The sequence below is a fragment of the Pleurodeles waltl genome, chromosome 3_1 (genome assembly GCF_031143425.1).
Source record: "Pleurodeles waltl isolate 20211129_DDA chromosome 3_1, aPleWal1.hap1.20221129, whole genome shotgun sequence".
Classification (NCBI taxonomy): Eukaryota; Metazoa; Chordata; class Amphibia; order Caudata; family Salamandridae; genus Pleurodeles; species Pleurodeles waltl.
The window spans coordinates 1430312323-1430330068 of record NC_090440.1 but is presented as its reverse complement, the minus strand read 5'-3'; positions in this window follow the sequence as shown (position 1 = coordinate 1430330068).

Sequence of the window (17746 nt, the reverse complement as noted above, 5' to 3'; positions counted from 1 at the left end):
GTGAAACCTCATAAGCCTGGGGATAGCGAGCATGGAACACAAATGTCATACTTAAACTTTCTGCTACACTGATGTCAAGGCCATGAAAAGGTAGCACCTAACGCATCAGGTAAAGGGTTAACAAAATTTTTATTGAAAAGTAGTAATAAAAGAGGCAACTAAGGGAAAGGTAAACCTACACTAATCTAACCTGACTACTACTAACCCACAACTGTCCCTAACTAACCTAAGCTAAACTTACTCTACACATGTAACGAAACGATCTAAACATCAACCCCCCACCCACCATTAAGAGACAAGACACATGCAGGACAACACTTACTAACCTACACACATACTATACTATCCTAAACAAACATACATATATTTTTATTTTATTTTATTTTTTTAAATTAAACAGGAATCCCAACATTGCCCCCCATCCACCCACCCACCCACACAAAAATATTAGATAGAAAGAATAAAGACCCCCCACCCTCTTACCTAACACTAACTAAGCTAATTTCCTATACTTATCCTATAACTAACCCCCCAAACCCAACTAACAGTATGAAAAAGGAATGAGGTGAGAGGGGAGGGGTAAAAGTTCAGGAGGGCAAAATGACTAAAGATTTGCCCTCCGAAGTGTGCGCCGGATGGAGCACACCTTCTTCTTCACCTCAGCCATGTCCTCCGTCAGGTTGTCCACCTTGCGAATTAACCTGTCCAATTTTCTAGACAATGCCTGGAAGGCTGCAGGGTCAATAGGAGGGTCAGTGCTGGTCTGCGTGCCGGTGGAGGTGGATGTTGGTGCTGGAGTGGAGTGGCCACGGGACAGCCCTGCTCCCAACACACGGCTGGGTCCAGGTCTTGATGAAGATGCCTGGTCCATCGCTGGGTCCCCTTGGGCAGACCTGGTGGTTGTAGTGGCGGTGGTTGTAGCTGGCACCGTTGGGGGAGCCTGTGGTGTGGCATACCACGCCCCGGAGGCCCGATCCGAATTATATCTGCAGGCCATCCTCCGATACCCACACTGCACCTGCAGGATGTGCCTGTACCTCATTGCACGGCACTCAAAATTGTTGCGCTCTGCAGCACTCAGGTTTGCAGCTGTGAAGAGAAAAGGGAAATATTGAGCATTGAATTTACAGTGGGTTGAATACCACAATGGGTCATTTGTCCATTACTAGAAATGTATTGTTTGCAGCAATTGTTACAACATAGTTCACGGAAAGGCTCAGAGGAAGTACATGTGAATCATGCATACCTAAGGTCATATCACACATAGCATATCCATGTCTCTACATGATGGATGACATCACCCTAAACTACTCATCCAAATCATACCTAAGGCATTTGACATTATGGCACCAGCTCTTCCGCATACTGACTTCAGTACATATGTCATTCTATGTGATAACACTCACACTCCTCACTCAATGGCATTTGGAATGAGTTGTGTGCTAAGATTGAACCCCTGGCCCAGAATCATATGTCCACACTAGGGGTCAGATGTAGGAATTTAGAAAAATCAACTAGCAATTTGCAAAGCAGAACGGTGTCTCTGACACCGTCTGCGAGTCGCTATGGGGTCCCTAAAACCCACCTCATGAACATCAATGATGTGGGTTCCAAGTTGCCCCACCTTAGCAACATGGGCACTCACGGGGATGGAGGCCTGCTGGGACCAGCAGAACTCCATAGACGTGACTGCTTTTAAATTAAGCAAGTTATTTTTCCCCAAGTGTATGGCCGTTTACCGGAAAGGAAAATGAGATGCAATTAGTTTTAAATCACAACAATTCCACTTGGAAATTTTCACGGTAATTATTGGTCCCTTAGACCACTGGCTGTTTTGCGCAGGATTATTTTAGTCCACTCACAAAGGTGAAGCTTTACAATGAGGACCCCTTCCAATCAGCAAGTTGGTTACCATCCACTTCAAGTGGATGATAACAGCTACTCACTTTGCAACCACGTACTCGGTTGCAAATGGGATTGCCTACCACTGTGATTTGCAAGTAGGTCTGGTAAAACCCTTTAATATTTCAATTTTGAAAAGCATTTTGCTAATATGTACATGACCACCAAATACATTTTGGAATAGGAAACAGACGTTTGCAAATCCCACACATATATTTATGCCATTTGCAATGTGTAGACATTTTTCTCACTGTGGCCCAAGGTACTAACTCAAGTCACAAAAGGTGTTAAGGACGTGTAACATACTGGTTGCTACAGTCCTAGGTACCCTGTTTCACAGTAAGATCCCAGTCTTTGTGGGTGGTGTGGGAAGAACAACCAACAATCCCATGTTCAATGCACACCCAGGAGTGTACAGAAAGTTCAACAAGTATGTGCCTTCACACACAACACCTATGAAGGGCTAGCAACACGTTGTAGTCAGCCCAACCTTGTCACATCCCAGGTCCACACATGTCAAACTGGTATGACTTAGCCCAACATAACATACTATTAGTGAGGCATGTTTAACAACACACACAGAGGAGGTAGTACACCCATTCACATGATTCAACTGAACACCTAGGGCATTGCACTCAAGTCACACACACTTCGAGTTCACCTTGTGGAAGTACATGCCCCCGTAAGATCCAACCTACAGTGTACACAGTCCATCCTCAACTAGGAAGAAGCATTTGTCATCAAAGCCATGTGCCTAAGCTATCTGGGAGACTGTCAGTCTGATATGCAGACTCAGTTGATGGCAAGTCCCTGACCAAGTCTAACATTGACCAGTGTATTAAAAATGAGTCATACCATTCCCAATTGCCGGCCTAATTGAATGGGCTACAGCCCCTCAATCTGAGAGATGACTACGTATTGCTTTGCAGAAACATAATTCAAATTTGATATCACACTAAAAGAACAAAGCCAATGGACGGCCAGCACATCAAATCATGAATTCTCTTTAACACACAGTAATCCATCATGCGTCATTACCAAACAATGTAAATAGCACTCAGGCGACACTCACTGTAGGTATCGGGGTCGTCAAAATGGGCCACCTCTCCCACGGTGTACGGGGCTGGTCCACCTGTAAAGCATGAAACAAAGATTATACTCAGACTGGGTGAACGGACAAATGATTTCTGTTACAATGACACTGTGTGAATATGACATGGTAATGATAGACTTTCACACATGCTCATCCTGCATGCATAACTTTGTATTCAACATTATCATTGGATGAGTCTCCTGCTCCAGTGTCACACCCTACTACACTCATGCAGTGGCCAGGACAGTCATGTGTCGTCCAAGTTAATACTCCATTAGTATGCCCCAACAATAATGTTAACCAGACATCTCAGCATGTGCATCCCAGAGAGACATTCCAAAACTGGTTCCATGAGGACTGCATGACCACTCACAATCAAACAGGCTATGTGGACAGGTTCAACACACAGCAACCAGACACACATGTGACATATGTGTGAACAACATGACTAACTTCATGTGACGTGAAGGCAACACACATGTATAGCATCATCATGTGTTTCCAATTTTCTGTCTAGCTATGGCGTCTGCATATGTAGGTATGTTGTTTCTACATGACGTACTCACTGGCCATTATGACCAGTGGAGTACAAATAGAGCAGTTCACGTGTTGCTTTTCTGACCCAAATGCAACACTACATTACATGCAGCTACAGGCATCTGGTATGTGTTGCAAAAATGAGCCATCGGACTGGTAGCATAGGTCTTCATACACATTCTGCAACAAATACACATTAGGACACATATGTATACCTTGGTAGCGCAGCATTTGCAACATTTTGTGCCGCAGAGAGGGGGCGACTTAGCAAAATACAAATAGATGTTGGTTTTGAATGCTGTTATTGCGTGTACATGTGTTGAAAAATATGGGGATTTATGTGTATAACCATGGGCCTAGGTTTCCCTAGCATTACACACAGTCAGCTACTTATTTTGCAGATTGGCTAACAATCATCACATGTTCACACACAGATTTCTATCATTCCCATTTAATAGATTTTTACTCACCAACATGGCCACCAATCCGGAGTCCCAGGTGGTCCAGCAGGTCCTGTTCCCTGGTGACCAGATCTGCCCAGCGGTGCTTGAGTTGGTGTACATTTCTCAGACTCCCGTAGACCCGGACCAGGTGATGGCGCACCTTCTCCCACCGGATTTTCCTCGCCTCCGTGTGATACCCCTGTATCACACGGCCCCCAGCTTCCAGAATTAGTGGCAGGAAATGGCTTACTAGCCATAGGAACCCCCCCAATTCGTCTTCACCCATCCTGGACAGGCGAGGCCTACCTGACATATTGAGAGGACTAATGCTGGACAAAATAAATATGAAAGTAAAAGTGGGAAATGGGGAAAGGTAGAGGTGTGAAAGAAAAAGAAGAAGGAGAAAAATAGCCCAAATAACCCCCCAAACTATGCTACCCACAACAGACTCCCACTGACAATACAAACTATCACAGGTATAGACAAAATAACACGAAACAGACTGAGACAATGTTATACAACAATAATAGATTGACACTAAGACAAAATACAAGGCACACAGGACACAAAAGCAGTAAAACACAGGACAACACCTTTCACACAACCACACAGTCTAGATAAATCTGAGACTGCAAAGTGAAAGTGAAAGTTAACTCCCAGTACAGATTTTGTAAACAGGATATCCTATTACATCACTTCCTGCAGAAAATGGCCGCCGTTTTTATTTTCCCGTTTTGCGTCATATTTTCCCGCATACACAGTTGTGCGTCATTTTTTTTTGACGCATTACAGTGCACATGATGCGGAGTGAAAAAATATGATATGAATATTGATATTTTATAATGTACATGAGATGACCAACATATTGTCCATGTAGCGTCAATGTTACCACGCATACAGCAAGGGCGTCATTTTTTTGACACGTACAGTAGTGCACATGATGCAGAGTGAAAAAATATGATATGAATATTGATATTTTATAATGTACATGAGATGACCAACATATTGTCCATGTAGCGTCAATGTTACCACGCATACAGCATGGGCGTCATTTTTTTTACACGTACAGTAGTGCACATGATGCAGAGTGAAAAAATATGATATGAATATTAATATTTTATAATGTACATGAGATGACCAACATATTGTCCATGTAGCGTCAATTTTACCACGCATACAGCATGGGCGTAATTTTTTTTACACGTACAGTAGTGCACATGATGCGGAGTGAAAAAATATGATATGAATATTAATATTTTATAATGTACATGAGATGACCAACATATTGTCCATGTAGCGTCAATTTTACCACGCATACAGCATGGGCGTCATTTTTTTTACACGTACAGTAGTGCACATGATGCGAAGTGAAAAAATATGATATGAATGTTAATATTTTATAATGTACATGAGATGACCAACATATTGTCCATGTAGCGTCAATGTTACCACGCATACAGCATGGGCGTCATTTTTTTTACACGTTCAGTAGTGCACAGGATGCAGAGTCAAAAATATTGTGGATGTAAATTATACTTTGAAGGCAAAATATTAAGACACTTTTGGATACATTTGTATTTGACTCTGCATTGTGTGCACACATGTACGTGAACAAATTATGACGGCCATGCTGTATGCGTCGAATATGGAGCAAATTTTTCCTTATGTCTTCATGTTTTTAGCTTTGGAAAGGGGATTTGTCATGGTCAAACGGTGCGATGTGATACACATATGTGTTTGTATATGACACATGTCCGTTGTTTTATGTATAGAAGGCATTCACACTGTAATGTTTGGGATACGTTAACTAATGTATTGACCATATTTGACGACATATTTGGTGTAATTGCTGATGGCTATTTTGAAATGATGGATGGGATACCATTATGTATTCCGTCTCCAAAATGTGTCCACATTTATGATGGTGATGCTTTTATCTGTAGTCCTAACAGGGAGTGGGAGAGTCACTTTCAGTTTTTATGGGGCTGAGCATGTCCCATTATGATTTTGTGTTTCAGATTTGTGTTGGACTTGTGACATGGAGGCCACACATGTGCCTTATGCATGTGTGTGGTTCACAAGTACATGATTCTTGTATGTTTTGGGGGCGGTAGAGGTGGACTTAGGCCACCAGCACCCTAGGATTTGACCATCCAGAATAGCTACTGTATCCATGGAGTATATTTATTATATCATGGCAAACCTGCAGCAGCGGGCTAATGTAAGGCCATATGGTATGAATGACTGTTGACCATTCATTCATCTCATTAGCCCATTTAACGTTTGCAGTAATGATGAATTGGAGCAAACTTGCATACCATTTTACTATGACTATGTTTGCAAGACTCTCAGCGTTCCCGATGTGATAATGAGAAGAATATTTTGGTTGTCTGTGTCCCTTTCTGCATAAACTGGTTTAGTGTCATGTTACAATCTTCCTGCTAGGTTCAGACTGGGACACAACTGTGATGGTCTACTTTCAAATATTAGATTGATTGTATGACATATGTGTACATGTGTGTTGGAATGTGGATCCACTATCACCTGTCTGGGTGTATGTTGTCACTGTAACTTCAAGGTCTCCTCCTGAGTTAGTGGCAGCTGATGTTGTAGCTATTGTGTATTGCTCATATCACACACTTGAGAGTAGCCATTGATGACATGGTCACGTACACATGGATGGTCCCACCCAGTCTCTGAACACGTGTAATGTGACTTTCAAATGATCTCCAATTTTGGGCTGGATGAGAGACTGTTTCAGTTGTTTGGATCCGGCATGTGTAATTGTCACATTTGTACTCTTGTTGGGCTCTGTGTATGGTAATGTATCATGTCACATCCTACCCTCTGTGCATACAGTTGTGATGTTTATTTTTGGTGTGATGAATTTTAATGGCATTCTTGATCAATGAGACGACATTCATCTTCAGCTATTTCAAACTAAAGGTGGTCAGAAATGAATAGGCCAAAGCATGATGTGGTGTTTGTTATCTGTGTTTATTTACAAGTGTGGAATACAAGTGATTATAATAACTCAAGTAAAAAAATTGTTCACAAGCTGTTGGCGCCTACGCACTCCTGCTGCCGTGTTAGGCTGTTCCCCCTCCTGTTGCAGGCCAGCATCCTCCTCATCATCATCCTCAGGCATGTCTGGGTCCGGTTCAAGGAGGGGAATGTTCCTTTTTACACAAATATTGTGTAATATGGCACAAGTGAGTATGATCTTGCAGACCATCTCTGGGGAGTATAGTAGGCTTCCGCCAGTGATGTCAAGGCAGCGGAACCTTGACTTTAGGATCCCAAAGGTCCGCTCCACAATGCTGCGTGTCCTCTTGTGGGCGTCATTGTATGCCCGCTCAGCAGCAGTATTTGGGTTCCCATATGGTGTCAATAGCCTAGGCAGGATGCCATACCCCTGATCAGCTGAAAGAGAAACACAGAATGGTATCAATTAGATGTAGGAGGCACTGTTGTACGTATCTTTGATGGAAGTAGTTGTGTTGTGTTGTCTGTGACTATTTTGTGTACTAATGTGACAACCTATGGTTGTTGGTGGGAACTTTGGCATTGTTTTTTTTCCTTGGCTGAGCAAGTGTTTGTTGGCTAACTGTTTGTCAGCAGGATGTATCGGTTTCTCAAGTACAGTGTGCCCTCCCTTGCATTGTGACTTGTGACACAGGTGTCCGTGTGTCCTCACTGGGGGTGTGATGATAGTTCCATGCAGAGTTGAAACATGAAAGGGTATTAGAAACGTTCAATTGAACATACCCAGGCCATCCCATCCCTTAAAAGTTATGCATTGTATTAGTGTACAGGTTATTGTGAGACTTCCAATTTGCAAGGTGACATTTAGGCAACCACAGTCATGAATGTCTTCACACTAAGCTGTGGAGTAAATTCCAATGTGTGAGAGGTTCAATGGTGACTTGTGAAACATGGCTAGTGATGTGAGTACCTCAGTGTGTTCCTGTCTAGGTGTTGCTATTGTGGTGTATGGGTTGTTTATCCTAGAGGGTTTCTGTGCAGTGAGTATATAAGTGGATTTTTGTCCTTACCAACAAGTAGTCCATTGCCATACCGTCCATCCTGGAAGTGTTGGTTGATGGTGCAGTGACGGAAGATGAATGCGTCATGTACACTCCCAGGATATTTAGCCACAATGTTGCTGATCAGTCCTTGGTGATCGACTATGGCCTGCACGTTGATGGAATGTGTGTGCTTCCTGTTGCGGTAGAGGTGTTCACTCGCAGCAGGTGGCACAAGGCGTACGTGTGTGCAGTCGATTGCACCAAGGACGTGTGGAAAGCCACTGATGGCGTAGAACCCCTGTTTAGTTTCCTGCTGCTTCTGCACTGTGTTAGGGAAGCAGATGTGGCGGGGTGTCAGTCCAATGATGGCATCCAGTACTTTAGGCAGGAATGCGGAGAAAGATGGTTGTGAGATTCCACCAACCAGGGCACCAGTTGTCTGAAAGGAGCCACTTGCCAGCATGTGAAGTACGGCAAGCAGCTTTGTTTCTGTTGGGATAGTGCGTGGAGTCACTAAAGTGGGGGCCAATTGCTGTTCAATATTTGTCAGCAGCTGCTGAATGGCCTGCCAGTTCAACCGGTACCTCTGGATGATGTCTCGTTCCCTGAGGCCATGCAGGGTTGTTCTTGGGCGGAATATCCTCTCCTGCCTTCTGCGCTGTCTTTGGGGTCCCTGCTGTTGTTGTTGTGGCTGCTGTTGTTGCTGCAGGGCTCTGCGTCTACGTGCACGTTGAAGAAAAATCACCTCCATGTCTCCCTGTTGCTGCTCTGCTGCTCTGCTGCTCTGTTGGTTGTTCTGTGTGTTCTGATTAAGTACAGGTGTGTTTGCCCCCATTTTAACGCCTGCCCTGACCCAGGCGTTAATATTTCACGATATTCGTGCTTTGCGCCATTTTTTTGCGCCGCCTGCCGCGCGGGAGTGATTTTTGCCCTGAAGCATAAATACCACGCACCGCTATGTGCGTCTGTTTTTGGACGGGAACGCCTACCCTGCATGTCATTAACGCAGGGCGGGGTGCCGCTTCCAAAAACTGGCGCACATAGCGCCATTTTCCTGGTGCGCCAGATCGGGTGTCAGGGTTTAAATATGGGGCAACGTTTGCGCTGAAAGTGCGTCAAAATATTTGACGCACATTCGGCGCAAACGGAGTATAAATATGCCCCTATGTATTTTGCAGATACTGGAAGACAGAGTTTTAGAGGTGTCGGATGACATGGTAATGACTCTGCAGATCCTTCGATATTTGACAGAGTAATCATTCTACGGATCTTTAACAGTATTTAGACTGCAGAGAGAGCCATTACCCTGTCGCAACTTTCTTTACTTTTGGCATTAATGACAGAAGATTTCTGGTCTGCTATACCCCAGGCTCTGGAAGAACATGTAGAATATGCAACCTCTTCGAGGGGCAAGCATACTCCACACATTGGCCATGTATCTCATCCCTTGTGCAACATACAAGTGAGACACAACCAAAGGACATAAAAGGTAATTATAGAGCAGACTGAGAGCCTATCGCCATATCTTCCTTCTCTCAACCGCACTTGTTCCTGCCCTTCTTTGGCACACTGTGATTTCTGAGCTCCTATTCAATGAAGACTAAACTCCCAAGTTTTCCATAGGGCATTATCAGGTCCCAAGCATCACCCTAAAAATCATCACTGAGAGGCTGCTACAGTAGGTCATTGCTCAATTAGATTTGACTGTTTAATCTTTCCTCCTTCAAAATAAGGTCTACAGTATTGTTTACTTATTAAATACAAAGAGACACTGCTATGTACTATGCACAATTACTAAGCAAACACCCACGTCCGTGCATCATTTGGGCAAGAAAAAGGAAGTCGAGCTTTTCAAATCTTTCCCTCAAATCCTGGAATGACCCCTTTCCCACAACTGAGCTGCAAGCTCTGTCTTTGTATTCCGGAAGAAATGAAAAGCCTGGTTCTTCTAATAGGCTCCAGGGCTGGCCCGTACCCCCATTCACAGGCTACAGGATGCCCCCTCAGGCGAATTAAGCACCCGCAAATAGAAATAACATAGCATAGCATAACATGACATGGCATGATCCTCCGCAGACGACACCTCAACAGCTGTAGTAAGGGTAGAAATAAGGATACTCAGATGGGATAACCACAGCGCCCCTTTAGAAACAGATTCAGAAGTGTTGTCGGGTGAAAATATGAATGAATCAGATGATTCAGCAGATACATACCATATGTGATGTCGCCATTATACAGAAATGTTTGAAATAAGAACCTATGTTCACTTAAAAATTCACAGCTGTGATCTTTTTCCCTCTAAAGTTATCAAACGGTCACGGCAAATATATCCCTTTTCTTTCCAATTAGTTCTCTGCATGGAAGGTTGCAACAGTTTCCCCGATATCTGTGGCAAAGTAACACAGTTTGATTTTACTTAGTCTTTTCTTTGTCTTTCATGGCACTGATGCCGTACCTGAACAAACGAAGAATGTTCGTCCTCTAACAAGGATTTTTCTTACCTATATTTATTTATAATAATAATTATCCTATTGTCCTTCAAGTATGAGTCGTCAATCATGTAGATCAATTTGGGTGGCCCACTTTACTTTAGTGAAGTTTTTTGCAGCCCTGTCTTGTTTGCCTCTTTACAAAAACTAGGGCTACAAGCCCTTAATGTAACGTAAAAACCTGGAATAGAACAACTATTCTTTCATAAACCTGGAAAACTTGGTAAATATGTATTCATAGCACCGATTTGTATAAAGTGAAACGTCCTACCTACTTAAGATTGAGCAACAGATGAATCCTACAGTAACGTAAAACTATCTTTTTGTTTCACAGACATTTTCCTACCTTACAGTGCTCTTCCTTTTTATTTATACCGTTTTGCCCTTTTGACATTGGTTAGATCTCCATTGTTTCTATCCATAACCCCAAGCCACAATCTAGTCCCATGTAGCAATTTTCAGAAATAGATTATTCATGTTGTTCAGTGAAGACCTCCATCATTTTTGTGTAATATAGCAAGCCATTAACCTGAATTTTAAATGATTTGCTTACTTTCCAACAATCACATTGTTTTCATTTTACTTCCTTGTACAAGTTATTACGTTAATAGGTGTGTCTAAACCCAGAACTAGGAATGCCGTAAAGGACCACCTCTAAAAAGAAAACTGAGTTTACTACCAAAGCAGCCTACCATATAGAAATTAAAGCCAGGAACATCACTTTCTCTATTCAGTTCTTTCCTCATGAGGATAAACCAAAGCAGGCAGGATGGCATCGAATGTGCACCAAGGAAGCTAGTCAGAAAGGTTAAAGTCCAGACACAGAGGAGGATGGAGACCAGCTCACAACCCAGCAACAAAAAGTATGGCAGGGTGCAGACACCTGTTCACTGGTCAAAGAGGCTCCAATGTTCTACACTGAGCAGGCATACTCTAGTCCTGTTAAAAATTGGGTTGTTGGTTGACCGGGGTATAAACCTTGGTCAAACAGCATCCCCAGTCTTAGTCGGGGTGAGTGTCAGGCAATCCCTAAATTAACCTGTGCTCACCTTCTGGGAGCCTGGCACAGAGCAGTCAGGCTTAACTCATAGGCAATGTGTAAAGTATTTGTGCAACTTTTCAAACAGTAAAAACACCATGCAAAAAGATACCACACCTGGTTAGAAAAATATAACTTAATTTATTAAATAAAACAAGACCTAAATGACAAAAATCCAATAGGTGGAACTTGAGTTATGAGTATTTAGAGAATAAACTGTAAAATAGTGCTTAGAAGCAAAAAGCGCTAACCGGGGATATCCGGTTGTACCAGATGGGGGCAAAGTCAAAAGTTCAGGTTGACCACGATGGAGCGGTGGATCCCACTGGGCCTGCTGAACCAAAGAACCTTAATCCTGGCGGCAAAAGCGTTGCATCAGTTCTGAAGCATGTTGTTGAGGAGATGTGCTGATTTTCCCCACTTAGGCAAGGAGATGCATCCATATTCCCCAAGCATGTGAGTTCCTGCTGAGTCAACGCCGATGCGATGCATTGAGTCCAATGAGCGCAGTGGATGGGATGTGGAGTGTCGTCATCGAGGCTGTCGTCGACAGAGATACGAGGACCTTGTGTGTTGGTTCCGAAGGCGATGTGCTAGTTCTGATCCACATAACTGTGACACTGCGTTGGTTCTGTCCACACATTGGCAGAGATGTGTCAATTTTGTCCATGCAGCAGAGGATGCGCCGGGTCCACTGAAGCAAGCACCTCAGGTCCACTTCTAAGAGCCGAAGACTGAGGTGGCACAGCTAGGCAGGACAGACTCACAGATAGCAGAGTCCAGGTGCTGGAGTAGGGTGGTTGGAATTTGGTTATGTGCCTGAGACTTCAGATCAGGAGGCTAGTCAGCTAGCCCTTGGAGTCACTCTGGGCCCTGTAGAGATGCAGGTACAGTCCTTCTCACTCCTAGGCAAGAGGGCAGCAGGCAGCAGGTCAGCACAGCAGTCAAGGGTCCAGGAGAATCCAGCAGGGTAACAGCCTTGGCAGCAGCAGACCAGATCTTCTTCCTGGCAGAGTATACAAAGGTACAGATGTGTACTGAATTTGTGGTGTCAGAGGTCCAGTACTGATATCCAGTTTGGCTCTTGAGTTTGGGCATAATTCAGCGACATGCCCTTGAAGTCCACAGAGTATCTGTCTTTCCTACCCCTGCTTCAGACTTACTACAGGGGGTTATGCAGTCCTTTGTGTGTGGACAGGACACACCCTAGTCAGATGTGAGTGCCCAGTTCTTCGCTAATGTCCTTTCTAGGATAACCCATCAAGGCCTATCAAGTTACATCTAATTTCTCATTCTATGTTGCTGTCTAGGAGAAATACACAAAGTCCAGCTGTCACCACTTCCCAGGCATGTGAGCAGAGAGAGGCAGCAGGCACCAAATAGGTAAATTAAAAAAAAAAAAAACTTTCTAAAAGTGCAAAAACAACAGAAGATGGACAGAATTTAGAATAAATTGAACATTGACCCCCAGTCACAGATCAGGGTTTAATCCATCACTTATTTTGCTTGCGATGCCATTCCAGCTCAGGCCCAGCCATATACAAATCAGTCTTGACCCTATCCCCCATGGGAACAGTCCATCCCAAACTGCCAGGCCAGATCTTCCCTGGACCCGAAACAAACATTGTGGGACCAGTTTCAGAGTATCATCCTTCATCAGCCAGGCTAACTTGAATCTGGTGGCATAGCAAGCACGGGACCCACATCTGGGCATACCCTTCCCACTTGGGGCGACAAATGCAAAAACAACAGAAGATGGACGAAATGCAGAACAAATCAAACAATCACCCCCAGTCACAGATCTGGGTTTAATCCATCCATTTTTTTTGCTTGCCATGTCATTCCAACTCAGACCCAGCCATATGCAAATCACTCTTGACCCTGCCCCCCATGGGAACAGTCCAGCCCGAACTGCCAGGTCAGGTGTTCCCTGGACCAGAAACAAGCATCTTGGGAACAGAGTCAGGGTATCACCCTTCATCAGCCAGGCTAGCTTGAATCTGGTGGCATAGCAAGCACGGGACCCACGTCTGGGCATACCCTTTCTAAAAGTGGCATTTTCAGAATTACAATTGAAAATCTGACTGCACAATTAGCTGTAAATTTAAATTGTGATTCCAGAGACACCGAACGTGAAAAACGTATCTCTTCCAGATTGTGACTCACATTTATAAAATGTAATAAGCTAATCCCAATGTTAGCCTTTGGGAATTATAGGACTTGTAGTAGTGGAAAAAACTACTTTGAGAGCTTTTCATTAGCAGGACATGTAAACCTTAAAGGTATATGCCCTACCTTTTACATATACTGCACCCTGCCCCTGGATTGTCCAGGGGCTACCCTTGGAGTGACTTGCATATAAGAAAAGGGAAGGCTTATGCCTGAAGGCCGGTCAGTAGGGCCTTACAACAGGACTACTTTGTAGTGGCACCCCTGAGACATGGCTAAGTGCTACTTAAGGGGGTAGCACAATCAGTGCTGCAGACCCACTGGCAGCACTTAATTTACAGGCCCTGGGCACATATAGTGCACTTTACCAGGGACGTATAAGTAAGTTAAATATGCCAAATGGGTATAATCTAACATCATCATGTTTTAGGGTCAGAACACAAGCACTTTGCCACTGGTTAGCAGTGGTAAAGTGCACAGAATATAAGGCTAGCAACAATGAAGTCAGCAAAAACAAGAGCTCTTAAGGCAAAAAGTCAGGGGAAAACATGCCAAGGATGCCAGGTCTAACAAGTAGCAAACATAGAGGTGAGCCAGAGAGGTGCAGGTTAAGTACAAGTATTGTATAACTCGACCAAAAAGTCCAGTGGAGAGGAAGGCCCAGTATGTCATTATTTATTTGTAGTCATTGAGTAACTCATATGCATTTTTGTTTATTAACCTATAATAATATGGCTTCTATGTATCATACACTGTCATACGCTTCTAGTTCAAATATTTCTATATTCATTACAAGGTTTTATGTGTAGAAAAAAACATATTGGTTATAACGCTAATAGGTAAGTCAATTCTCATGCATTACTTCCCCCCTTACATCATGAATCACAAAATTGATTTTCTCTAAAATAAGAGGTATGGCTGGTATAAAAAGAATGTCAGCAAGCAATCTTAAAAAAGGTGGAGAGCAGAGTAGTTCTCCATGTAAAACAAACATAAACAAAGCCACAAAAGCAATCTCTGTCCTGACTGTGGAGTCTCACTACTCGTAAACTCAGTATTTCAATGTAATTGTGGGAATTACAAAACAAACGTAAACTGATACAAAAGTGTAAATTTACCTCTGTGTTAATTTCACTTTAGATGATATCCTAGGCTAGAGCAAGATTAACACACATACTAAGCCCTTAATACGATTCTAAAGTTCTATATTTTACTGCTTCTAAATTAGCTGGATGAATTATACCACTTGCACAAAAGAGTCAGTCGGAAGCAATGTTTCATTGAATCACAGAAATTATGTTAACTCTAGGAAATGACCTCAATCGTGTGACCAGATGGCTTTATCATGTTCATAGAGATGTTAAATCGCAACTGTGGTGCATGTAGAAGTGCACAAAGACATTCACAACATAATATTGCATGCCATTTTCAAGCCATCTGAGCAATAAGAGTGGTAATGTGTGATGAGACCTACATTATATGTGGTGTTTCAGTGTGTGGCAAAAAATGCAATGAGTAAAGTTGTGCAGTGAAGCACAGAGTGAACCCAGGAATTGTGTCAAACTACTGTTCATATCCATAATGCAAGAACTTCGTAAATAATGTTTCTGTTATCCAACGATGCAAACCTAGAAACCCAGAGTGGCTTATGTGAATGCATGAGTGAATGAATAAATGAATGCCATGTTACAAATAACTAGTACTAACAATCTACAAATAGGTTTTCGTTGGTCAAAAGAACACAGCATGGATCTTATTTAGTCCTAATGAAAGCCAAGTGATTCCGATAGGCATACAAGTAACCGGCTGAAACTTGTAGGCCACATACCTGGATGTGAGATAACTAATTCTATAATTTGTTTTTATTCTTGCCGAAAGACCTTCAGAATAAAATAGTAGATATTCGGTATTCATTTAGGCAAATTTATTGAGTAGAACCCCTATCAAGATCATTTTCAAAAGAGCTCCCTCTATCCCAGAGGTTGAGCCTGTTCCCAATGTATTTACTTTCCTTACGAGGACTCAATGATGAAGCATGTCACAAAGTAGTTGTGGTTCAATATACCTTTTAAAAGAATGAACACATTTTCTGAGGGATACAAATGTCAATAATAATCAGCGATTTTGATAATCATGTTTTGTCACAGCCACACAGAATATTAAAAATATTAAAAATTCACTTACTAGGTTTAGGGTATCTCCAGGCCTTATAGTTTAAGTTGCACTCATTTCTGTGGCTGTATAATGAACAGCATGCATGTGTGGAAAGAAGTTGTTTGCATACTCATCTTTTCACACCTGCAGCCACATCTGTTGCATCTGTATGCTGAGACACAAGTGTATGCGGAGCCCCTGTGTTGTAGTTAGTACAGATCACTATTATTACATTTTTCGTTTGTTAGTGCTTGTTTTATGAAGCTGTGCCTAACTCATAATATATGAAAATAACTTTTTTTTGCCAAATTCGTAGTATAATATACAGAAACTGATGAAAAATGTTTCATGTGCTTCTGTGCTAATCGTAATAAATGGCATGTGCACAAATTGATGATTAGCAATCTAAGGGCCTTATTTATGGTTTGGCAGATGGATTACTCTGTCACAAACGTGACGGATATCCCATCCGCCATATTATGATCTCCATAGGCTGTAATGGAATATATGTAACGTTTGTGATGTATTAACCCCATCTGCCAAATTCTTGATCAGGCACAGAAACACAGCTGCAGGTGAGCAATAGTTTTTCTCTGATATGCTTGAAGTGTATGGCCCTCATTATAAGTTGAAGGGTACTGGTTGGTGAAAATTTTCACATGGAATTAACATTACTATGTGGTACTACACCACCAGTACCATGGAATTATGTGTTTAACTCCACAAAGTGAGGTCTTACCGGGCATGCCCAGTATTATCGGGCAGAATCCCACACTGTATTCTCTGTAACGGGGAGATTAGCACTCACATTTACCAGCAGCATTCATTAGGTGGTAAATATGGCCTAGAGGGACAGTTGTTGGGCAGGGTTGAATGGAGGGGTATTGTGAGGATAAGGGAGGAAAGAGGAGAATGGTACCTAGAAGGAGGAAGAATTGCATGATTCCCACTTGCTGGAAATACATTTGAGGGCAGTTAAAGGGACAGAGGATTGGCTGCTGTTGCAGAAAAGGCTCTTGCGATTTTGCCAGCTGTTAAAATTGGGTCAGGTGTTTCTGGACCCTGGAAGACAGTGTGTGGGAACACGGGGCCAATAATAATTAGACAGACTGATGTCACATCCCTGGACCATTAACACCACTCTGCCCCACTCATAATCAATCCCCCAATAGTGTGTCAAGAAAACAATGAATTGCGTAGATAAATATTGTAGGTATACATACACGGTGTACATGAAAGCTACAATTATGAGCATAAATGTAAGTATTATACACACTTAATAAATTCACATCCCTTCTAAAATTCTGCTGCAGCCTTGAAGTGGCTTTTCTTTGTCTAATGGTATACTGTTTGATCCTTTCAGTTCTTCCTGTGTTTTTGATTTTTCCTCTTTTGTAGGCAAGTTATCTAACAGCATACTTTTAAAGCACACCAGAAAGTTCTCTTGGTGTTGAACCAGTAATTGATCAAAGAAACAGAGAAATCAAAAGAGAAAGTTTTTATTTCTTTCCAGAAACATGCTGAGCAAGGAACTGTACTTCAGATGTAAAGAAAGAGAATTCAAAAGGTGGGCAACCTGAGAGGAGAATACTTTCCTACTGTAAGAAGATAGTTTACAATTAGGTTTAACTAGAAGAAAAGCTGGTGAGAAGTACAATGAACGAGTTAGAACATACTCTTGGATTTTGGGATTTCAAAAACTGAGGGATGTCTCCATTAAGGCATTTGTGAACTAAACCTAGTCCCTCATTATGACATTGGCGGTAAATGCCACTTACCGCCGCCAACTTACTGCGGCGGCGGCAGATATCCGTTCACCATATTATGAGACACACACACCAATCCGACTGAATTCAGCCACATACACAAATCCGCCAGACCAAAGGTCAGTG